The following is a 25,901-nucleotide window of genomic DNA, read 5'->3' as shown; positions in this document are numbered from 1 at the left end:
CATTAGCTGCATGTCCAACTTGACCTCCTCAATTTTGGTGTCAATAAATGATCTTGCAGTACTTGTGCGTCTTTAGGATTATCATCGGGGTTGGGTGACTCCTTGTCTGTGATGCCGTCATTTTGTGGTTGCTGTTTGGGCCTGACCGCTGTGAATGAGTCCATTATCGACGATTTGGGTTTATTCTTGGAGGGGGACATCCCTTTTAGGATCTCCTAGAGTATTGTAATATCACCCGCCTGGGTGTGATGTTGTTACAATGTGGCACGTGCAGAGGTGTGTGGCAAACCTATAGTGCCGTCAGCCTCAGTCTTGGGTGAGTACGAGAGTCCCCAGTGGTATTGGCGCTCCTCTCCTGATGATTCCGGGAGCAAGTCGGAGGGGCCTGCTTGCCGTCTTCAACTGTCCTTGATGCTAGTTGTTCGTGGTGTGAGCTGTCCACTCCATACTTGCCGGCGTCTGATGGCCCAAGAAGAGGCTTCCAGTTTCCTATGTGGTTGTCTGTTTAGTGCGCCAACATGTCCCCTGTCTGCTGTGCTAAAGTTATTAGATATGGTGTGTGTTCGGGGCCCAGGGTCGGGCGCCCTGAGTCCGGCGTTGCTTACTGGGGGGCCGTCTCCGGTGCCCCCACCTCTGCTCTCTCCCGTTGGTTCAGGCTTGCCCCTTCCTTTGCGTTTAGCCACCACCCCTGCGGCTGAGCTTCTTGAGTTGGTCCCCTCCGATGGGGTGTACCCAGTAGCCTCCCTTCCCTATCTCCTTTGGTCCGGGATTCCTTTGGGTTGTCCCTATTCTCTGCACTTGCAGGGCTCCTTGCTGGTATTCACTTTGATGATTCCCACAGAGCGCCATTCTCTGTCAGTGCCACCTGATCCTTGAAGGTTGTCTCATCGATGGTTGTGGGGTCGAAGCTGTTCTGACAGCCTCATGCACTACCCGTAGGGTTCCCTGTGGGGCGAGGTGTGCACTCTCGGAATCTGATGCCCTCTTATTCCTGCAGACCTTGTCCCCATCCGTGTCTCTGCAGGGGCCTTTCTCTTGGCGCGGGGAGATGCTGCGTTGTCTGCCGGGTTCGTGTGTAGCAGAGTGGGCCCCCGTGTGCAATGCTTGTCGGTGTTTTCGAGTGGGTCAAGGCGGGATCCCTGCTCTTATTATGCTTTTCCTCCGTAAGTCCCAGGCTTTGCACTTATTAGGGCCGCAGTACGCAGTACCTTGTTTCGGATGTCGGGTGCTCGGGTCCTCCGCCATTGTCCGGGAGTCAATTAGGGGGCTTGCCTCGCCGCTCCTCTCGGTGGGCGCACAAGTCTTCTTTACTGGTCTTGACGCTGGATGGCGGGCGCGTCCAGACGGGAAGAGATGGCTCCATCTTCCCTCTGGCACGCCCCCATGGTCTGCCGATGCCGCCAGGGACGCGATGCTCATCGCTACTGATCACCCGCAGGGGGAAGGGTGAGCAAATCCACCTTTAAATTTGCGTCTGGGTGTGACCACTGGCTTGGGGGTATCTCCCATTCTCTTCTCTGCTCTGCTTGGCCGAGGGGACCCCCATTACATCCCCGATCAAGTTCTGCGATTACACAGCACCATTTTATGAAGCGGGCGGAAGTTCGTTCCAGCAGTCGGCGATTGAGTTTCCTGGGTCCGATTTCGGTCAGGAAAGCACCGGAAGACAGAGGAATAGTTCTGGCAAATGATGTTGTGTTTTATAGCGAAAAACTAGTAGGTTTACCGCTGCAGAAAGGATCGATTGGAGGATCCGGGACAGGAGCTCCGAGGAACTGCTCCTTCACTCCATGCGTGCAAGCCACGCCCCCCCCAGACTGTACAATAATAATAGCTGAACATCCTAGAAGCAGACCAGAGCGATGTAAGCACACAGAACAATAATTACATAAAGTCACCGCGTATATACTAAGTCACCTCATATGTTCCCGTTGGAGCTATCAGCAATTGGGCCATATAACACGTGGAAGCGGCGGACCTGTCTACAGACGGGAGAGCCAAAACAAGGACAACTGGAATCATACTCGATGGCCCTGGCTGACACAACCAGCCATGAAAAGATACAACCCAAGCAGAACTGGCCACATCAACCGGCTGCAGATCCAGAACCCGGAAAGGGAAGTGGGGTAAGTTCCATCTACAACGACAGCATGACCAATAGTTGCATAATACTGTCCATGGGACCATCATTGGGACACAAACTGTGTAACTTTACCGGGGACATCAATAAAGCTGGTACTCAATCATCCTACTTTAAATGCAATAGAGATCTCAGCCCTCATCGTAGCCCTACTGGAAATATGATATTTAATCCTTGAGCGGAAATAAGGACACCCCAATAGCATGCGGATGTGACAGGGGCCTTGACACAGTCCCATTGCAAAGAAACCCCTTAGGAAGAATCCAGTCCACTTGCACAATGCCATACTTTGACAGAATTGGAAGCCAAAATACTGAGGCATTCCCAGAAATGTATAACAATACAGGAATAACACACAGTATTATATGTCAGATCAGCCACAGTCACCGATTAAAGAAACAGCACATACTCCACAAACATAAAAGGACCAGAGAAGAGAAGGGGGTTGACAATAAACTGACCAATGTAACACGCCCATCCAACCACAACGCTGTGAATAAAAACCTTGTGAATACTGGGCACTGTAAACCCGTAACTGGCAACAGGATTTGGTGGTGGACGCACGCTGCGGATCCAGGCTGTAACACCTCCTGATAACATGACAAAGGGTGCCAATAAGAAAAAGGACCCCATGGATTAATTTGCTGGCCTCTGGACCTCTACCCCAGAAACAGCCACCCAGCCCAAAGAAAGGCAGGGAGAAGCCAGGGAAGACAACATGCGAGAAGATCACCTCCTTCATAATATGCAGAGCGGATTTATGGCGATTAATGTTAAGCTCGATGACATTGTCACCACAATGGGATCCTTGAAAGCAAAGCTCGAGAAAGAGAGCGGCCGTATCAGCGAAGTGGAAACAAGAGTCAGCACTACGGAAAACACACTCAGCCGCCATGATCGCGATATAGCATCTTTGTTTGTTTGTTGTTTGTTTATTTATTTCTAATGCGCACCAGACACAGGAGTAACAGGGCACAGCAGTAAGAGGATGCAAGGCTTACATAGTTACAAGTATGGTCACAGTAGGACATATATAGTTACAAGTATAGTCACAATAAGACATATATAATTACAGGTAAGGTCATAATAAGAAAAAAGACATATATACAAGTGTACAAGTTAAGCAGGTTATGTGCAGGTAGGACATCAAAGCAAAATTTACAATGTAATAGGGCTAGATTGAGGCAGCCTCGGTGAAGGTAATGCAGTGGCACAACCTAGTGGTCAATAGAATTGAGCAGGTTGATATAATTATTTCTGAAGTGTATGTATGGTTGATCTGCTCTGAGCCAGTGAGGCAGGGAGTTCCAAAAGTTGAATGCCTTCACGAGAAAGCTATTACTGCCGATCTTAATAATTCTGAATCTTGGTATAATGAGACAATTTGTGTTACTGGCTCTCGTGGGTCTGATAGACGTTCTTCTGTGTAGTCTGTCTATGAGGTGGCTAGGGGCAGCGTTGTTTAATGCTTTGTGGGTGAGGGAGGCCATTTTGTGCAGAATTTTATTATGGGTAGATAGCCACTTGTATTGGTGTCTAATTGCAGAGATGTGTTCTCTTTTCTTCACGCCGAGTGCAGCTCTTAAGATTTTATTTTGGAGTGTTTGTAACCTCTGGATAATGGTTTAATTAACGCCACTATATAGAGCATTACAGTAATCTAGCCTAGAGAGTATTAGTGCTCTGACCAGGATCATACAGCTGTCATTAGAGAGGAACGGTTTGCCTGCCCTGACAAGCTTACAGGTGTAGGCAGTGGTGGAAGCCAGAGATTTCACTTGTTTGTCGAAGGACATGGTCGAGTCAAGGTAAAAGCCAAGGGTTTTTACCTCCTTGGCTACCCTAATGATATTTCCATCGATAGTGAATGAAGAATATTCATGGCCTAGTTTCTTCAAGTTCAGGTGGGTACCCAGGATAATCAACTCTGTCTTATCATTCAGGCATAAACCGTGGGTAGCCATCCATGCCTGGATGATGAGATACACTATTCACCAACGCTGAGTCCTTGTCATAATCCCCAGAAAGTGGGAGGCGAATCTGAGTATCATATGCATAATTAGTATAGGTGATACCCAGAAGGTCCAGATCATCCAACAAAGGCTTGGCGACTATATTGTATAATGTAGGGGAGACACAAGAACCCTGGGGTACACCACACGTGATAGGGACAGGGTCCGCTGATGCCGATCGGGAGAAGACCCTCATAGTTCTATCACTCAGGAATTATCTAACCATCTGATGGCCTCTGAGGAAAAGTGAGTTCCTGAATCCAAGTGACTACAGAGGACCTTATGATCCACAAGGTCGAACGCAGCTGAGAGATCTAGCAGTAGGAGGAGGGCTGTTTTGCCATTAACTCTCAACTCATCAACCTGTGTTTTTAAGTCAATAAGGGCAGTTTCCGTCCCATGCAATGGGCGAAAACCAGACTGTCTTGCTCCCAGGAGCTTATGCCATTCAAGATATTTTTGAATCTGGGTGTACGCTACCTTGTCAAGTATTTTGAGTAAGAATGGTGCCATCATGATGGGATGGTAGTTGGTGGGAATAAGCGGGTCTAAGGTTTGCTTTTTTAGAAGTGGTAGTACCCAAGATTGTTTCAGGTTAGCAGAAATAGTACCAGATGAGAAAGAGGCATTAATCAGTTTTGATATGAAAGGCGCAAGATCTCTTGCAGCATCTTTTATAATTTGAGCTGGGCAGAGGTCGCCTTTACAAATGGTTGGCTTGAGAGATAGGATGATTTTCTCTACTTCTAGTATGGAAGTTTTATAGAAGTGGAATCTGGCAGTCTGGTCGGTGGGCGTTTCACTAGAAGAGGGGAGGTTATTTGAGTGTGGTGGTAAATTCAAGGTATCTTTGAAAATCCAAGTACCAAATGAACACAATGAACACATATGAGTGGCATGGGCAAAATGAGCAGAATCAAATGGCAAATAAGAACGGTGTCACAACAGCAATACAGCATGCAAAGGGATACACTATAATATGCAGAGGCTCCTGTTTAGAGAGATGACTAAGCATAGGTACATTTGGAGAATAATAAAGTTAGTTCGAGGGGTGAGGCGACATGGACGTATGCACATGCGCAGGCAGTAAGCTGGATGCAAAGAGTCAGCAATGATGGTCAGGAGAGGAAGAATCAAGGAGTTCTTAGAGATGGGGCTTACGACATACGCTTGGCTTACCTTAATCAGCAATGGACGAACAGGGTAGGCTACACTGCGCACCAGTGCGCAAACAGGTGCAAAACAGGGCCTTAACTGCACAGGCCTTCTCTGCAGAGGGCCGGCTTCCGCCTCGCCGGCGGATGTACGTGAATTAAATTCAAATGTGTCTCCTAGCAACGAGATGCTTAGGAAACACTGAGGAGGCAGCCATCTTATGATCAGGCTGCCGTTGCAATATTATACACACAGCGTGTAACAGAGAAGAGCTGATCTGCTATGGGTGCTGCACGGAAGGCATCAACGTGCTCACCTATGGCGCAGATCAAGTGGTGGCAGCAGGAACGCTTCAGCTGCTCCTGCAGTGACGTAGTTAGTGTTGGTCAGGTGGCGGCATCCGAGGTCGATGAAAGGGAGGGTGGGGGCTCCTGCCCGCTCTGAGTGCCGGAGATCGGTCAATGATGAAGGCAGGCGCAAAACAGGGCTTTAAAAACAGAACTCAATAAAATGAATAATAGACGTTCCAGGCGCAACAACATCTGCATTGTCGGTGTGCCTGAATCTTCATGCAAAGGCCCAATGGAGCCTTTCATGGAGGACCTTTTAAAAACACTATTTGACACCTCTAGGCTTTCCTCGCAATTCCTGGTCCAAAGTGCGCATCAGACACTTGCCCCTCCACTGCGACAGGGCACGCCTCTGTGCACAATAATCACAAGACTGCTGAATTACAGGGACCGAGATGCAATCCTGAAACACTCTAGAGAAATGGGGACACTGCGCTATGAATCAAGTAACATTCATATATACCCGGATTTTGCTGCTGGAGTCCAGGCACAGAGGAAACCGTATGACCTGGTAAGGCCTATCCTCAGGGCGCGTCGAGTACCATATTCTCTGATCTTCCCTGCCAAATTAATAATACAACATGGGGGCAGGGCAAATCTTTTTGACCCTCAGCAGAAGCACTTACCTACGTCTAGGCCTCCATACCCACCCCCAGCTTCACCAGAATAAAGAACCAAACGGCCCACCGGGCGACAGAGTGGACTGGTGTGATGTAAATGACTGAGCTGGCGCTATGACACATTCTACTATACAATTGGGTGGCACAGTAACCAGGCACACAAGAATATAGTTATTGAAGTTTAGATGGGGCATGTTGCAGCCAACGTAGCACCACAGGGAGTCTCCTAGGTTCATGGGATAATACATCATCAAGTTGGGGCAGATGGTGCGGGTGTCGGGATGGGTGGTTAACCAAGTTAAAGTAATATGGAGAAATGTGGAGATGGAAGCTCTCTTGGACCCAAGCGTTATAAATGAAAAGAAAAGGTGGGAGGAAAAATGTGCACGTGGGTGAAAGGGTTGGCTAAACAAATAGAAGATTACAGAAGGTACATTGATACAATAAAATAAATGACCCACACGTTAGAAAAAAATGGCTGACAGCCTAAAATTGATATCATGGAATGTACGCGGATTAAATAATCTGATAAAAGTCAGAAAGGTCTTAGTCTTTTTGGAATGACACTCACCCAACATAGTGATGCTGCAGGAGACTCATGTCCTTGAAGCATTGCACAGACAAATTGCACCAAGGTGGGGAAAGCATAGGTACTACACTAGTTACTCATCACAAGCAAGAGGGGTGATTACACTAATACACAAATCCATAAATGTTAGCGCCGAGTCTGCCCACATAGACCATAAAGGTTGATACATGATTGTTACAGGAACAATAAATAATGAAGCAATAACATTAGCGTACACATATGGACTGAATATTGAAGACCCAGCATTCTATGCTCACGTGGCCACACTGATTGGGAAGGTGCACGATGTCCATGTGTTGTGGAGGGGTGATTTCAATACAATACTTGATATCACCAAAGCCAGATCTAACACTAGAAACCAAGGCAACATGAGAGCAGCCCAGATGATACATCAGGTTAAGGCACAGTATACACTTATTGACGCATGGAGAGAGGAACACCCAGGAAAGCAGAATTTACATATTACTCCACAGTACACAATGCATTATCCCGAATTGACTTTGGCTAATAACAGCTACATGGTTAGATAAAACGTACAGTTCCACCACACTACGGCGCACCTTGTCGGATTATTCATAAATAGTGCTCCATGTAAAGATAACGCCCAAAACAAAATCCTGTCCATTATGGAGAATGGCCTGTCAGCGCTTACGATATCACTTTGGTTGAAGACTTAAGAGTAGAGATAGAAACCTTTTTTGGGGATATGCTCACATATGGGAAACATTCAAAGTGTGGTTTCGTGGTATGATGATTGCCTCTACAGCTGGCATACCTACAAGCACGTGCAGGAAACTAGGTGAATCGGAAGAATCTCTAAAGAAACTAGAGAATTAATATGGTAAGACCAGCGACAGAGCACTCCTGGGATTAATTAAGGGCAACCTTCTAAAATTTCGAGATTTAGCAGACCGTGAAGTCTGATTTATAATCAAACAAATACAAACCCCAAGATAGAGTAAAGGGGACCGACCGGGTCACCTCCTTGCAGTAATATTCAGGGGAGAAAGGGAAATACAACATATCTCCAGCATCACGAGCGCAGATGGGAGCCAGACTATAAGAACTGGAGAGATAAACAAGATGTTTAGGAACTATTATCAAAACCTGTATGCCAACTCGGATACAGTAACCGAAGAAGAAGTAGACAGATATTTTGAGGAGACTTCCTTACACAGTCTGGACTGAGAGGCGAGAGAAATACTGAATAGCCTAGTAACACTGGAAGAGATCACAGAAGCTAAATCATCTCTTGCATCTGGTAAGGCGCCTGGCCCAGACGAACTGGGGATCGAACTCTATAAAACTATAAGGATATCCTTGCCCCTCGTCTACTCAAGGTGTGGGAGGAATTGAGTAATGCAAGCAGGCTCCCATCCTCTTTGATGGAGGCAGAGATAACAGTTCTTTTGAAACCTGGCAGACCCCTCAATGAGATGTCATCATACCGTCCACTTTCACTGATAAATGCAGATGCAAAGAAATTTGCAAATGGCTTGCCAAATAGGCTTCTCTCGTACATGCCTAGTTTAGTACACCCAGACCAATCAGGCTTCATCCCAGGGAGATCGACTGCCCCTAAATCTGCACCGCTGATTCGGAACGATGGCCCAGTTGAACCCGGGTGTGTTCGCTGCGGCCGTCATATGAGCTGCCGAAAAAGAATTTGATTCAGTGTCTTGGAACTTGAAGCGATTTGGCCTGGGAGACGGGTTCATAAATGATGTGCAATTATTGTACACCGACCCAATGGCCAAACTCCACACGAACCGGAACTACTCCACCCCCTTCACACTTGCAAGAGGTAAATGACAGGGATGTCCCTTCTCACCCTTCTTGTTCGCACTGACAATAGAAACATTAGCAAGCTGGATTCGGGAACTCCACGGCCACAGGGGACTACATATATGGGGTCCCCCACAGGTAATCTCACTGTATACAGATGACACCCGTTTGTATCTTAGAAACCCTGACAAAAATATTAAGCCAGTGTTGGATGAGATCGGGAAATTCACACAACACTCTGGTTACAATACAGTTAAGTCAGAACTATTTCCGCTAACAGAGAACACTACAGAACCTAAGGGTATCGGTGTCGTTAAATACACTAGAACAAAATTAAACACGTGGGCCAAACATCCTGTCTCGATATATGGCAGAATTACACTTTAATGGTGGTAGTGCCCAAATTATTGTATTTTTTCAATACTATCCCAATATGGCCAGGGCAGACATTTTTAATCAGACTACAAACACTAGCAGTGCAATTCGTATGGGGGGATCTAACAGCCAGCATGAAGTGGGAATCCCTTATGGAGCCGTACAATAGGGGCAACCTGACTGCCCCAGATTTCGATCTATACTACCTGGCAGCCAAGGCGCATTATACAGGGTATTCGTATGGGCCAGGCACCGAACACCACACAAGAAATGGAAGGACTATGGGGCGTCTTCGACTGATCTCAAATCGGTCATACTAAGTGACCATTATGTAGATTTGTGCCCATATGACCCAGTGCACACCACAGTGAATGCATGGAGACCAATAAACGGCAGACTGGGCACGATCAATCCATACTGCAGCAGCATCCCATTATGGAACTTCCCGGATCTCACCCCCTATTTCCATGCAGACATCCAGACGACATGGGACCCAGGCAAAGAAATGAAACAGGTGACCTGTACCAGGGGGGCAGGTTTGTTACGAAAGAAGATTTTAAAACTAGGCTAGGAGACAACCCAGCACGGGTGCTGCAATACTATCGTATGCGTGCAGCCACAAAAAATAAATGGCCGTCGTTCCCACAGGAACCCGAACCATATGAATGTATTGAGATGGTGGCACTGGGAGACAGCCAAAAGGGTCTACTAGCAAGAACATATGCTAAGGTACAACATGGGAAAGACCAACACGGTGCAATGAGACTGAAATTGGAAAGAGATACCGAAACCATAACAGATGAGACTAAATGGCAGAAATAATGTAACCTAACAAAAGAAGTCTCACTAAATGCATGATTCCGATTAATAAAATTGAAGGTGGTGAACAGATTACACAATACACCGGCAAAGACCTTAGGAGTTCCACCCAACACTATCAATAACTGTCCTTAATGCGGGAACGAGGTGGCAGTAACCATTCACATTTTTTGAAACTGCCCCGCAGTAACGGTTTTTTGACAAAAAGTTGCCATGGTTTTGCACTACATAACTGAAATACCCCCAACACTTCGTCCCCTAAAGTAGCTATTTGGAGATATAGGCAAAGCAAAAATAACAATATGCCAACTCTTCATCATGGGGTGCATAATAGCCAAAACATGTATTTTATTAAAATGGAAATCAAACTTGGCACCGACAATACAGAACTCATTTAAGAAATTGACGAATGCTAACGAAAGGGAGGAGGGATATGTGTGTACAGTTATTACAACAATTAGACCGAAAGATATATGGGGCGCATACCGTGAATACATGAACAAGTTACAAAACTAAAAGCTGAGTCTTGGACTGCATAACCTGCATAAGAAATGAAGTATAAATGTTTTAATTGACGGCCATGATAGAAATGTACCATATCACTCATGTGTAGAAATAAATATATGTGTGTAAGAAGATGGTCTCCTTGTAATCCACTGCAAAAAAGTTAAATAAAGTTTATTTAAAAAAAAAAGAATAGCACAGAACAACTGAGCTGTCAGGTGGCATTCCGGCCAAGCAAAGGGCAAAACGCTGGAGCCAGGGCGCAGAGCAGAAGAAGAATTGAAGAGGTTGTAAGGTGGGTGTTATAGGGGCTAATAAGTAAAGAGGAGATGGTTCGAAAAATGAGAGGCTACGAGGGAAACGTGTAGGAAACCGGCGAGGAAAGAAGGGCAGGATTGACGATAATGGGACAAGTCGAATGTACAGACAGTCGGCTTTTAGGATCCGTGCTGCAGCCATCTAAACAAGGTACTGCAGAAAAGGCATGACAGTAGCATGTTACTAAAGATAGCGTCATATCCATGGGGGTGGACCTTGAGCTCGCAGTGCTTTAGCACTCGCACAGCACCTCACTGATGATGCCCTATAAAACAGTGCTGTAAATGGAAATTATTGACTGTTGGATGGGCGGGAGGATAGGCAAGAGTCTGAATGGCCTCGGGGCGGGCAGCCAGGGGAGCAGTGATGGCAAGAGGAAAATGCAGTCTGAAACAGTGGGGGAGAGGGCGTCAGCAGCACACGCCCAGCACCAGCTCTGCTTGCAATGTCAATGCTGTGACTTAAGATCGAGTTCACTGACTCACTACAGCCCTAGAGCCCCAGAGCCCTGCTCAGGCTGCAAACCAGGATTCGGTGAAACAAAATGGATGCTGTGTGGAAAAAAAGCACATTCTCAGAGACAATCACATAATAGTGGCATCACTACCAAACTGTACAGCAAATCAGCTACTGCTTACATCTCAAAGCACTGAAGCAACCCCCACAAATCAGTAAATGGGCATTTTCAGAAATATTTTAAATCAAAACGCAACTAGTACAGTACCTTGTTTATTTTAAATATAAAATACAGTAAAATGTGTAACATAACTTGAAAGCTGAAGCAAATATATTTGAAAGCATCAATCAAGTCAAATAACTTTTTAATTACAATAAAACATGGGGCTGCCATTTTGGAAGGTAACATGGGTGACATATTCACCACACAGTACAAATTCAGCCAAAGAGTGCAAAAAGAGGTGGGACTGGATTGAAAATGGGTGGAAATGTGAGTTAAATCTGTAGTGTCTATGAAGACACGGAACCCAGAAGTATGTATATCGTACAACTATTTATTGAAGCATTTAAGTACTGGGAGTAGGTAATGCTAGCTTCACCTCTCCGGCTCTTCTCTTCCAACTATCACCCTTCCTTCTCTGCACCACGTGCCTCATTCTCTCCCTTCTACCTTCCACACAGTGTCATCGGGTTCCTTGACATGGTGTGCTGCGTATGCTATACATCCCCTTTCTTTCACATGAGTACTCATTCAGGTAGCTTCGTCTTCAATAACTTCTTCCATACCTTTATGCAGAAGAAGCCATATCTTCTCTATCAGACAAGGAATTTCCACCATAGAAAACTCTCTCCTTCCTCTCATCAGCAACTCTCTCCTTCCTCTCATCAGATCTCACCCTATTAACTCTTTCCAAGTTCCACACACTCCCATCATTTGTCCTTACAGCATGCCTGAATGCTTCTACTACCTCAATGGGTTTTGATCATTGACAACCATCACCTCTCCACACTGATGGTACTCTGATCCTGAACCAGCTCCCTACTTTCACAGGAGAATGCCTCACAAAACTCTTGTTATCATACAAAACGTTGTTCTTCATTTGTTTACATCTGCTGTTTTCTTTCACGCCATCCAAACATAAACCCATGCCAGCGACCTCACCCATCCAAGCTTCTTAACTCCCTCCCTTCCTTCCTCTGCTATGTTTAAAAGGTGAGACCCGGGTTGTGCTGTGTGGGGTAAACCTATGAGCAACCATCGTCTTTCTTTCTTACTACTCTCTTCCAATCTCTCCCATTTGACCATACCCACCTAATAGCTTCTTTCATTATCCTGTTATACCTTTCCACAATTCCATTGGTCTGTGGATGCTATATGGCACTGGTTTTGTGTAGAATGGCTCTTTCCTCACAATACTTCTCCATCTCTCTTTACTTAAATTGTGGCCCATTGTCTGTGAGAATCACTCCTGGTTAACCTTCACGTTCAAACAAATCTTCTTGCATGTGGAGTCATCATTACTTCTGCCCATCTCCATCTAAAACACATAGTTCTTCCTTGACATTTTAAAATCCTTCCAGTCCTGCCTTCTGTGCAGATTCTTTGTTTAGTCTTCCTACCATCAATTCATTAATTTACGATTTTCATTTTGACATCTCTTTTACCTGCCTTGAGCCACTCTTGTTTTGATATTGAGCGTTCCATTATTTCACAAATGTCATCTCATTCTTCTTCCTCCTTCTCATATTCCACTCTGGTAGTCATCCACGAAAAACAATCTGCGGAATATTTTCTTACTTCCGGAATATATTGTATTGTAAAATCAAACTTCTGCAGCCTGGATACCCATCTTCTTATCCTCCCTGATACTTTGTCCATACCTTTCATGGATAACACCTCAACCAAAGGTTTGTGATCTGCATGTACTTTAACGGTGGTACGTCATACGAAGCTTCTAAATTTGTCTATAGCCCTCCTTATGGCCAATGCTTCTTTTTCTATAGTAGCATAAGCCTTCTCTGGTCCTTTCAACAGCCGGGAGGCAAATGATATTGCAATCTCCTCCCCTTCTTTGATTTGTGTGAGAACAGCACCTAATCCAGCATTGTTTATTCTGTGGTAATTATCATGTGGCATCCTCTTTGATAGTTGTGTAGCGCCATTGCTGTTGCAAGACCTTTCTTTATGTATTGAAACTGATTTTTACATTGGTCAATCCACTCAAATTTTACATTTGCCTTTTATATACTTCTCAAAGAGCTTGTATGATCATAACAAACTTGAAATAATATTCTGCCATTCCTAAAATTCTCCTAACATGTTCTTTAATATTTGGGGTACTTATGTGTTCTATTGTGTCAATTAAATCTTTCTTGGGTTAAATCTTTAACTTTTCTTTGCTGAGAGTCATTCCAACATCACTGAATTTCTGGAGAACTCTATCCAGTCTTTTGTCATGCTCCTCCTTGTTCTCAGAATATACCAACACATCGTCTTGAAAAGAATTAAACCTTCTTCTCCTTCAAATAATATGTACATTGGGCCTCATTATGACATTGGCAGTAGCCGTGCCTGTAATACAGTGTCATATTTTTTCCGGCGCCCGCGAATGGACAATTACCAGGTCATTAAAGCCCTGCCGGACCCGGTAATTGCCCATTTGCGGGCGCTGGAAAAAAGATGCTCCCCATTCCCATTCGGCCCTACAGGCCTACAGGGCCGAATGGGAATAGGGAGGTCGGATGCACCAGCACCGTTTATTACGGTGCCGGTTCATCCGAAATACTGGGCTCCCGGGTGCCTTTCTGCCCGCCAGGTCTGACCTGGCAGGCAGAAAGACATCCGCGAGCACAACTCATAGTTTGCCGGTCCGGGAACTATGGTACTGGCAAGCTGAGGCCCATTATCTTTTGAAATACTGAGTCTGCAGATATGATACCAAATTGCATTCTTCTATATTGGAACTGGCCCTCTGGTGTTATGAACACTGTTAGATGTCTCAATGCCTTATGCAGTTTAATCTGATGGTACGCTGCAGTGAGATCAAGTGTTGAACACTTTGGCTGGTCTGATCGTTGATATAAGCTCATGTATGTTTGGTAGCGGGTGTCTTTCTGGAATCACACATTTGTTAAATTGTCTGAGGTCTACACAAATTCTGACCTTCCCAGTGCTTTTCCTCACTACTAGTGGTGACACCCATTCAGATGCATTAATGCTCTCTATAATTCCTTGTTCTTCTAGCTCCCACAGTTCCTTCTTCACTTAATCTTTCATGGACAAAGGAACATTCCTGAGCTTTTGAGCCACTGGTTTGCTACCTTCTCTAAATAATATGCGATGTGTGAAGCCACTCAAGCAGCCTATTTCATCTCTGAATACTTCTTCCGATATCCTTTAGTACCCTTCTCTGATCCTTGAACTGTGAACACTTATTCTTCGGCATTTGGATCTAGCCTCACTTTTAAGTGCTTCTGATGTGTCCAACTCAGGAGGGGGACAGCTCCTTTCTTTGATATATACATGCCATTCTGCTATTCTCCCCTTGAAGTCATGGGTTGCCTTAAACCAACCAATTAGGTCAATTTCTACACCCCCGGTAGGCTCTTAGATCAATATCTACCTTGTGTAAATACTTGGATCCAATTTCTTTCCACACCACTTCTGGAATAAGCTTGTATTTGGCCCCAGAGTCAGCCATCATCACTATTGGGGTACCATTAACACACACTACAGCCTTGGGGCTGTCTGCCTCTCCATCTTCATTCCCCACTGCATACATGCACTCTTCTCCATCATCACTTTCTCCATCATCGATCCAGTTCGTGCTCGCATTCTTATTCCTGCAACATTTGGCTAGGTGTCCTTTTGTCATGATGCCTACCCCCGGGCATCAGGACCAAGGCCCTCAGCTGCGGGAACAGGCATCCCTACATTTGTTTAAACCTCAGCAGCCCTGGCAAGGGGCTGTCTGGGTTCAGTCCTGGCCCCTTAGGCGCCAGGCTCATCATAGAAATCAGCCTTGGCGCCACAGGCGCCAGGCTCATAGACTTTACTTACCAGATGCAGACCATGCTGCAAAAGAGTCCAAGCCTACATGAGGCCTGGATGGGACTATTTTGTTACAGGGACTATTTTTTACTCGGGCGTGGCTCTAGGGAACTTCTTACCTGGAACTACTTTGGAGGCTATTTAAACCACACCCGAACAGCAGCACATGCTTCGCGTTATTCTGCATCCAGCAGCGTGACGCTCACCGTGCCTGCAGCCAGCATCCAGTCTTCTGCCACGCCCGCCTCGAATCCAGAGCTCCTAGAATAAAGAAGAAGAAAAGGACAAGGTTAGAAAACGAACTTATTTCAAAGTCCTCACCTAATTCCGGAACCATTTCATCTCCGGACCTGGAAAGTACATCAGTCCTGCATGCGTCGCTTCGCCAGCTCCAGCACGGCGCCATACTCACCAGTTCTCACAGCATCTTTCGATCCGGCACTGTCTCCATCATTTCTTCTTTCTGGCACCTAGGGGACACAAGAAAAAACAAGGTGAGACAAGGGAATCAACAAATACAACCTCTTACCACCATAGATTTACCTGATTTACCACCAGAGGTATTATTCCATAACTCTCCACATTTTCATATGCCGCATCTGTAAAGAGGGAGAAAAACAACACATTAAAGCATGCAATAGTTACCGGACAGCGTTGGGTAACACAGACTCTTACCTGAACGCCAGCAGCAACTATGAGACCTTCTTCTCACAAACTCAGTTGCAACTTAAGGAACAAAGGGGACAAGAGTGAACATCGGGCACATTGAACTCTTTGAACTTGATACTTACCAATCCCGCCAGGGACTTCAGAGTCAATACTTACCGGAACTCTCCCAACGCCTTCAAACCAGTGAAGTAACTGGTATCTACGAGCCCCTGCAAGACACGCAGGATGGAGAGCTCATCTTTTACGATCATAAGGAAAATACTTCTTCGGGTCCAAAAGACAAGACTAGGCGGGCCAGTCCAGACAGTCATCTCTGCACTACGCATCACTTTGAAGGAGACCGCAGCTGTCCGGGTCCGATCGACACCCCTGTGGGGTCCAGGTGAGCGTAACACCTTTTCCATTGCAGATTCTGCATATTATTCTAAGTACTGGACAGGTCGGACTGTTAGCCCAATGGGAGGGGCTGTCACATCTAAAGCACATCCTGACAGTCATTCTTCCTCTTAATCTTTGTCTCCCTTTTCCATGTTGGAAACCCATGGTTGAACGTCTTCTGATTTCCCTATTGACGCCTTCTCTGTTGTCACTGTTCGATCTTCTTCTCACATTTTGACTCTCTATTACAGGAATCGATTCATTACTGCTGGGTTGAGGTGTGTTGATGTTTATTTTTACGGATATCTCTTTCACTCTCCCTTCTAATGTCTTAAAGCATTTCTCAGTTTGTTAAACTTATTTTGCCATGCGTAAAACGGCCTCTAGTGGTGGATCATCTTCTGCCCATCATTTTTGTCTCACTTCCTCTGCTACTGCATTCTAGCATACATTGATCTCTGAGTCCCTCATTCAATTGTTGGTTGAATTTACATGTTCTTGCTAGCTTTCTTAAAGCTGTGATGTATTGTTCTATATTCTTACCATCTTCTTGTACACATTTTCCAAATGTATCTTTCCAAGATAGTGCCTAATTTTCTTTCATAGTCCTTTGCCATTTTCTGTATGGCTTTTTCATACTCATTGTTGTTTTGGCTCTCTTCACCATTCAATTCAGGTAAGTCTTCAAACTTTTCTTGTCCTGCTGACCCCAAACAATGTAAAAATAGTTACTATTTTCTTCCTACACTATAGTTTGTGCAACAAACCACATTGGCATAATGCTCAAATCCTTTTCCATGGTATAGTTGGTTCACCAATCACTGGTAAGAACATTGCCTGGGGAGGTACGCTATGCATTGCCATATCTCCTGCAGCCATGGTGGTGGTTGTTTATTTTGTTGCAGGAATCATAGGAATAGAAATTAAAATGCTTTAATTTGTCGGGATAGGTTGCCAGGCAGAGCTTGCAGTTGTGGTCTGAGTGCGATCCTCGACACCAGTTCTGTAGTGTCTATGAAGACACGGACGCAGAAGTATGTATATCATAGAAATATTTATTGAATAATTTAAGTAATGGCAGAAGGTAATGCGAGCTCTGCCTCTCAAACTCTTCTCTTCCAACCGTCAACCCTCCTTCTCGCCACCACGTGCCTTGTTCTCTCCTTTTTCCCTTCCACACCGTGTCATCGGGTTCCATGACACGGTGTGCGATGCATGGTATTCAACACACAGTACAAATTCAGCCAAAAAGTGCAACAAGTGGTGTGGTTGGAGGGAACATGGATGGGAATGGGAGGCAAATGCTACATATTTCACTTGGCGATGGCCGTTAAATGGGTGAGAAACCGAGCCTAACTACTTAAATCCATCCTCATATGTCAACCTGCACTGAAAAGCATTACGAACCTACATTCAAAGCCCCTATTTCAAGCTCTCATGTTAAAGCTCTTATTTTAATGAACATTATTTCGGCTTTATGGGTAGCGCTTTCAGCGCCACCTAATAGCCAGAACTAAAAAAAAAAAGGACAGAGGGACAATCCACCGAGTTATAGGCCATTTGCCCTTTAGGTTGATGCAGCAGTATATTTGCAACCCTAGTCTTACGAGATCTTGGCAAATGGATTGAAGAAATGGATGCAATACCCAAATATCAAACAGGTTTCAGATTCGGGCTTAGTTTCACTTTGAATGGCCTGTTAGTGAGGATATTGCAGCAGCAAACTTGCACGGGAAGTACAATGCACATGGCTTGGGTTGACCTTACAACATCAGCATTCGACTAGGTTGACCGCTCTAGGATATGGAGCAAGCTTTTGTATTAGGGGGATACCCAATGGTCTGCTCAATATCATAATTGCTCTTCTCAGTGATACGACTGTACAGTTTACAACATGTAAGGCCAAGTTACCAGATGGGTTCCAACAACCCTTGGATTGAGGCAAGGCTGTGTGCTTGTGCCAAGCCTTTTCAATTTATACTTGTCCAACATGTTTGATGTGCTACTCAATATTCATCTTTTGCACCAAAAATCGGGGATCTGCAGCTAAGTGTCCTTGCGAATGTGGATGGCATTATGGTCTTTGACCAAGCACCTGTTGGGTTAACTCATGCTATTACTGCATTAGAGCATTATTTAGGCGATACCGGTCTAACAATAAATGCGGGGAAATCCTGTGTGATGATAACCAGGAAAAGAAAGAAGTCATCCAAATACAAGTGGTTCCTAGGTGCAACATCTATTGATATTTTATTTATATCGCGCTCGTACACAGGTGTTTCAGAGCATGACCAGGCAAGGGAGGGTAACAAGGGAGAACAAAAAACAATGATCTTACTAGGCACAGTGACAATGAGAATGTGCAAGTGTATGGGAGAGGGGAAACGTGCCTCGAAGGGGGGAGAAATGGAAAGTGCAGAGCAAAGGAATACAGATGAATACAGATAAATAATAAATAAATAATAACAAGCAATCAAACAGTGGTAGTGAATCCAGCAGGTGGCAGGTGCTGGGTTTGAGGCAACAGACAGGGTGAGTCTGGTAAGTGCAGAGAGAAAACATACTGTATGGTTACAGATACAGGCCCCAGTGCAAGGGTTTACCAGGAGGCAGTGCAGGTGGGTGGCAAGGTGAGTGGGTACCTGGGCCCGGAAGTCAGAAGGTAGGTCAGGAGCACAGTGCCAAGAGAGAGGAGATCAGCAGGGGAGACAAGAGGCGAAGGCAGAAGCAAAGAGGAAGGTCTTGAGGTGCTTCCGAAACCGGAGATGGTTTGCCTCATTTTTCAGGGTGGCAGGGAGGCTGTTCCAGGGGGAGGGCCCAGCCGAAGACAAAGATCTACCCCCAGCTCGCTTCTTTGAGAAACGACTGACTCTGAGAAAGTTAGAGGTAGAGGAGCGAAGAACTCGAGAGGGAAGGTATTTACGAAGGGACAGCTGAAGGTATATTGGAGCTCTATGAGCATACAAGACCACATTGTGTAAGTTGGGTTCAACTGAGAAGCCAAAACTTAATATGGACAGATTGCATAGCAAGGCAATTCACTTGGCAGCCCAAATGAGGAAGATCTATGTAAAACATTGCACATTTCCATTGCGACCCCTTATAAGTTTAAAAAAGGAAAAGTTATTTTAACTTTAGTATATGGGTTCAGGCTGCCTGAACACTATACACTGGGTAGGTTGGAGGGTATTTTAAGGAGGAGAACCTTACGTCTGCCGAATTGCATACCAATCACTTACATCAGAGCTGAGCTAGTTATTCAGTCCTTAGATTCAATTATCAAATACATAAAACTAATGGTACTCCATAAGATTTTAAACCCTCCAACAAAATCCTTGGTTCTATGTCACTACATCGCCAGTGTTTTTTCTGAGTTTTTTGTCGACAGATTTTTGCCTAAAAATCTCATTGACATTTTTATTTTTTGTTTGTGCGGGTTTTCCCCAAGACTCTCTTCCCCTATTATGCACTCTCTATTCCCCACCCCCACTACCCCTTATATTTCCTTACTCTCCATCCATATTTTACAAATCGATTTGTCTACAAAAAACTCTGCCGATGTATCACCGTCGTACCAATTCCTTATATGCAGACTTAAGATGTATTCATCTTGAAGGCACCTCTGAAATCATTACCAAAATGTTCAAGGAAGGCACAGCAGTATTGGATGAAATAGGCTTGAACAGTGAGGACCTAACCTATAATCCAAATATGAAGAAAAGGAACATTTTAACTATGAGATTGGTCCAACAAAATGAAAAAATACAAAAATACAAAATGTATGAGTATTACAAACAGGCATCTAATAGAATGCATACTCTTCCTGCATATTTATGATTGTTTCCGGATAGGAAAATCAGGCTGACTTATCTCGGGTTCAGGTTAAACATGCTATGCACTTTAGACATTTGGAGGCCGATTAGAGAGTTAGAGAAAAAGATTGGGTGTGTTGGTTGTGCCATTATACCAAGGAAACTTTGAAGCATCTAATACTTGACTTCCCTTTAACAGAACTTCCAAGGCAGACAAATTATTTCAGGAAACAATGAGATTATGAAATAGTGAGATATATAACATGTTTTGAGAGCATTTCTGTATATGTAGTGAGGTATTTTTTCTTTTTTTCTTGAGATGTTTTATGTGTTGACGGTATGTTTTTGAGATTATTAATGTTTAAGGTTTGTGTAAACCGAATCCCAATACAAAAATATTAGAAAATTGCCAGTTGGGAGTCGAGGGAGTAAGATTGGTGCTGCCCCGGGACTCCCAACAATACAAAAATTGATCTATAGGGATGGAAGCACAAATAATTTCTCTAATGTTATAGATAACATCTCGCCAGAATGACTGTATCTTTGGGCATTTCCACCAAATATGGAGATAGGTGTCTACTTGGTGTTAAGTACCAACTGAAGATCATTTTAAAAGAATTCTACATCAGTTGAGTACTCAACACAGTGCTGGCTGCTCTTTTCCATATATGACTTTACTGTGTACTGGGGAGACCCCCGGCCAGCCCATATAGTCGGGGTTTGCTCCGCAGTGCTTTAAGACGAGAGAGCTGCACCTCTGAGATGAATGGGGGTGCAGGTATATTACTCCAACACCAATCAATAAGGACAACTCAATGGTTTGGCAAAGGGGAGTCTGTTTAATGACAAGTACTAAAAACGGGGAAACATGGAAATCAACAGTGATACGATAGTCCGTCTTGCTTCAACTCCTGTGAACTTCGTACAAACAGTAACATTTATACTCAAAAATCGTCATCATCGACGTGTAACACTCAAAAGTTAACATGCAGTTCTATTGGTTAGGAAAAGGTAAATTTACTATAGGTACTATATCTGTATATGGTAACGGAGTGAGAGGATTGGATAAACACTATCAGGTGGGCCCTTCCTTCTAACGTTACTATTGTGGATGTAATTAAGAGTATGACGTCCCATTGGTTCTGCTATCTATAGGATCCTAGATTATTTGGTCCTTTGTGATTGGGTTGGCTTCAACCCCATGCATAAATTTCCAATTTATTTAGCAGCACACAGAATGGCCAGCCAGGTGCAGGGTGCCCCAGGATTCACACGGCCTTCCCTCAATCCATCATTACTTTGGTGGCTATGTGTCAATTAGTTGGCTGTGGTCGGCCTCGAAACTGTGTCTTCCTGTCAGGAAAAGTTATGATATCTCTGTCTGGGTGGCTGCCAAGCGTAGATGTGAACCCGTACTACTTCTTGCTCGGATGGTCACGTGCTGCTCACACCGTGAATCTGCATAGTTTTCTTCAATTTGTGCATTTGATTCTTATTCGGCTTGCCACCTGCCTACGCCTCTTTATCTTGACCTTCCAAAGATAGGATACTCTGTCCTTAAGTTTTGATTCTTCGAGGCTACTGTTCGTTCCGTCTAATGGTCTGACCTTGGCTCTTTTCTGATGCATGTTGCCTCTGCTGAGTTTCGATTCAGCCGTCCCTTCTCGTTTTAGCTGGAATATGAATTTTGTCCTGTTTGGCCTCTAGTAACCTGAGTTGATTCTGCTTTTGTTTAAAGTGGACTCCCGTTGAGGTAGATATGTATAGGTGGCGCTTGCCACGATCTATTTTCTACTAAGCATAGCAAGCCAAACTGTTTTCTTAGCTTTCTTGCGGTTTCAAGCATACGTATAGGTGTTAGCTGGTTCAATGACTTCATCTTGCTTTATAGTCTAAGCTTCTTTATATTTCAACATCATCTCTTCTTCTATCCTTATTCATGACATTTCACCTCTGGTGTCATCTTTGGGTCATCTTATCTTATATCTGCAAGTCTGTCCGGGCCTTTGTGACATCACCATTGGTCTTCAATTAAGGCCTTTGTGGTTTCTTCCGGGACGGTATTTAGGCTATCTTCATTTCGTCTTACCTACTGGTAGGGTTTTCTCAATGGATACCTTACTGTCCATGGTTTTCTAGGTATCGGTATTTCGACAGGTGTTGTTCTCCTGATAAGCACTGGGCAGAGCTCTACTGCGGCTCTCTGTTGGTTTATTTGCTCATCATACGTCACATATTTTGGTGCGAATGTTCCTGGTACTTCAAAATGGGCGATGGGAGTGCAGGCTTTATTTAGGACCTCCTCTACAACTGCTTTTGGGTTATTTCTTTCTGTAAGTCCCTTTCGCAAATATGCATACAGGCAAACTATGTGGCAGGGTCCTCCAAGAAGAGAATCTTATAAATGACCAAATGCACTCAACAGGAGCTAGGTTTATCGAAGAAAACTGTAAGGGATCAATCTTCTGCGAATGTGACGTGGTACATCCATGGTGCAATTAGATAAATTGTAAGTGTTCATTTTGGTCAAGGTTGAATTTAATTTTACATGCTGGAAAGTCAATGGGACCACTGTGAGCAAAGATGCCTAATAGTTTTAAGGCCACCCTATCGCCATTTTAGAAAACGGTTGGATTTCAATCCTGGGAAAAAACAGGATTATTAAATATTGGTGAAGTGTAGAAGGATATGAATGGAATCTATAGGACTTCACAAGCTTTTCTCATATTTTCAGCAAATAGGTTACTATGTTGTTATTTTTATTTATTTATTTTTGCATTTATTTCCGTGCACCTAACCCGCAGGTATCTGGCCGCTAGTTACAGAAATTGCATAGTACTGTTCATAACGTGCAAGAATGTGCATATAGATTACAGCGATGGTGGTTGGTACCCGCATGTAATCAGGCATATTAGACAAAGTCAGTGTTAGAAGGTAAAACCACAGACCTATCTTTCGGGGTAACCAAAAAGGTCAAAGAGAGGGATACCAAGGACACTAGCTTATTCAGTTTCCACCAATGCCTTTTTACTCCTCCTGTGAGAACCAATTAGTCACAACCCACAATTCAGCAGCACCGATATTTGTGTCTCGATTGGGTTCTACCAGGACCCTCTTTGTTAAAGTGTACACCCGTAAAGTTACCATCCAAGCTAGCCGGAATAGCACGGCCAGCAAGTGAACTCCTAGGACGGGACAGCCTAAAGCGACGCTGCATGGAACAATATGGAAATCCCGAGCAGCCAACTGCAGAACTTTTTGGGACATGATTAAACAGCTGTATTCTATAGCACGCTGCCCCCCCCCCATACACTGCTCAATAGACTGTAACATAAAAAGCTTGCTGAAACAGAAAGAAGGTATTTGCTGGAATGTACTGTAAGTGACTCCAATCAAGCAATCCCACTAAGTCAGTGCCTTGTCTGGGATGCCCAAGGGAAGCCCTTTTTTATGTATTTTCATGGCAAGTTATAATCTGGATGATGAACCCTTGTATAACACCCCTCTCTTAGAATCCCCCTTGACCCCACTGAGCCAAGAAGTAGGCTTGTTTTGCAAATTTAAAAGGTTCATTTGAAAAATTAAACAATATATATATATATATATCACACTTCTATAAATAAATTGATAATGGATAGCACACTTGTGAATATGAGCAGTAATCAGCAATAGGTAACCCTACAGTAGCACAGTTCTTGGCTACTTATGAATAGGAAAAGAAAAATAAGGTGGTAGAGAATGCCCTTATGGCTTCAAGGACAATGCAATGATGAATGAAATGCAGTACAGAAAATAACTGGATATGGCTTCAACAAAAGACAATGTAATCACTTTTCCTTGACAATTCACTCCCCCCCCTTTATGCAATATAAGGAGTTGGAAAGGAGAGCACACAGTTCTCAGGAATGCAATCAAATACAATACGAAATTCAGTTCCCCCCCAGCAAGCTTAGAAGAAAACAGGTAGAAGTTTGAAACACAGGCCCAAAATGCTTTGAATGTGATGACAATGAAGTGACAAATGTGCTACAAATGCTTTTAATTCCCTCTATTGGTTCAGGGTGGGTGATATCAGGCTCGCTTATTTCAGGCTCGCTTTAGCAATGCTCTATGAGTAACTAGCAGGTTAAAACGAATTTTGGCAAAGGAAAGCAAGGAGCTACTGATTTTTACACGTGGCTGAAATTGTGCAAAATGTCAAATCGCGGCAAATTTAATCGCGTGCATCGAGCGTAATTACGGAGGCCCTATAAGGAGTAGGAAGTCGGTTCTAGGTTTGTTGGAAAGCCTAGAATATTAGCTTTAAGATAAAAGTTAAATTTCGCTCCTACAAAACGGTTCCGGAGATACGGACGATTTCGTGAAGGTAGTCTTTCGGATTTGAAATTTAAAAGTTCAAAATGGCAGATGACAGTTTTCCGCTTTAAAGATGACAGAATGACACAATTCTAGGAGGCCGTTCTAATAGGCTAAAATAGTTTGGATTAGATTATTTTAAACTAAGAGATTGGTTTTGCACAGTGAGTACTCACACTATATTTTTTAAATAAGCCGTCAAGGTCTGGTCAGGTTGGACGGAACTTCCGGCGGGTGGTTCTGAAGTCCCGGCTATCTGGGTCAGCTCTGCTCTCTGGGTCTGTCAAGAACCGGTTCTGCTCACAACGGTCTGGTTTCTGGTTCTCTCTGGTTCCGGATACAGCACTGCTTTCTGGATACTGCTACAGGTTCTTGCAAATGTTCTTGGCAAAAAATTCAAACAGCTCACCCGGCTGTTGAATAGTTTGGTTGGTTTTGAGGCCTGCTGAAGAGGATTCAGCTTGTGGATTCAGGCCTCTCTGCTACAAATTCTGGAGTTAATTTCTGCTCTCTGGAGATTGATGGATTTGAAGTCTGGATCTCTGGATGTGAAGTCTGAAGTCTCCCGGCAAAGCGTCCCGCAAGAAAGTGGAAAGTGAATGTCCCTACCTGTCCTGCACTGTCTGCTTTTATGTGTTTAGAAAGTGGGTGTGTGCGTGGCATCACTGAGCCTGCCCCTCTCTACTTGACATTGGCCCAATTCTCCACTCTCCCATGATTGGGGGAAGGAAATGGATTGTCATCATGATGAGGTCTGTTTATGGGTCAGAGGATCCTCCCCTGGTCAATTTGCCCACAAATCTATATTTGATTCAAATAGATATTTCCCAGATGCACAAGTGGTTGACATTACATGTACATATTACAGATGAATTAAGACAGGTCTCTGTTCAAGCCCCATGTTCCTGCGAGCTGGGATTCAGAAATGACAACATTTTGCGCTTTTTGGTCGGTTTACCAATATCGCACATTTACCAAAAATTACACAAATGTGCGCAAGGAGTATGGACATTAATTGATGAAGTGTTAGATTTTTAACCTGCAGACATTTGGAGTAAGACCCTATTTTCTGCTAGCAATGCCCCAGAATACACCACAGGGTCCTAACACCTCTTAAAATGTGCACGGAAAAATCCCAAGAATAATGATATTATTTATATAATTTTAACCAGTCCGCAGTTATCTATCTTTTTAAAATTATGCCCTGGTCAAAAAGGGGTGTGGCTTCCCACATCACATGGTGGAATAACTGGTTTATCCACTTCCCCCAAGCTCAGTTTGCTAGCAGAGGCACTGCCCCTCCCAGTTTCTCCCAAGAGGAAGCCACTTTATGCCCCCCCCCAATATAACATTTGCCTGAGTCCAGGACAAGACTTTGTTCAACTTCCTGCAGTCCCCAGGTGCTCCTCTCCTAACCCAATCAGAGAGGTGTCATCTCCTTTTGGTGGGGGCAGCAGGATGCAGCCAGGCCTGGGAAGAGTGGCTGAGCAGGTTTCTCCTGTCGGGGGTAGT

Source organism: Ambystoma mexicanum, chromosome 3q (genome assembly GCF_040938575.1).
Source record: "Ambystoma mexicanum isolate Mex_15411 chromosome 3q, UKY_AmexF1_1, whole genome shotgun sequence".
Classification (NCBI taxonomy): domain Eukaryota; kingdom Metazoa; phylum Chordata; class Amphibia; order Caudata; family Ambystomatidae; genus Ambystoma; species Ambystoma mexicanum.
This window is presented reverse-complemented; position numbering follows the sequence as displayed.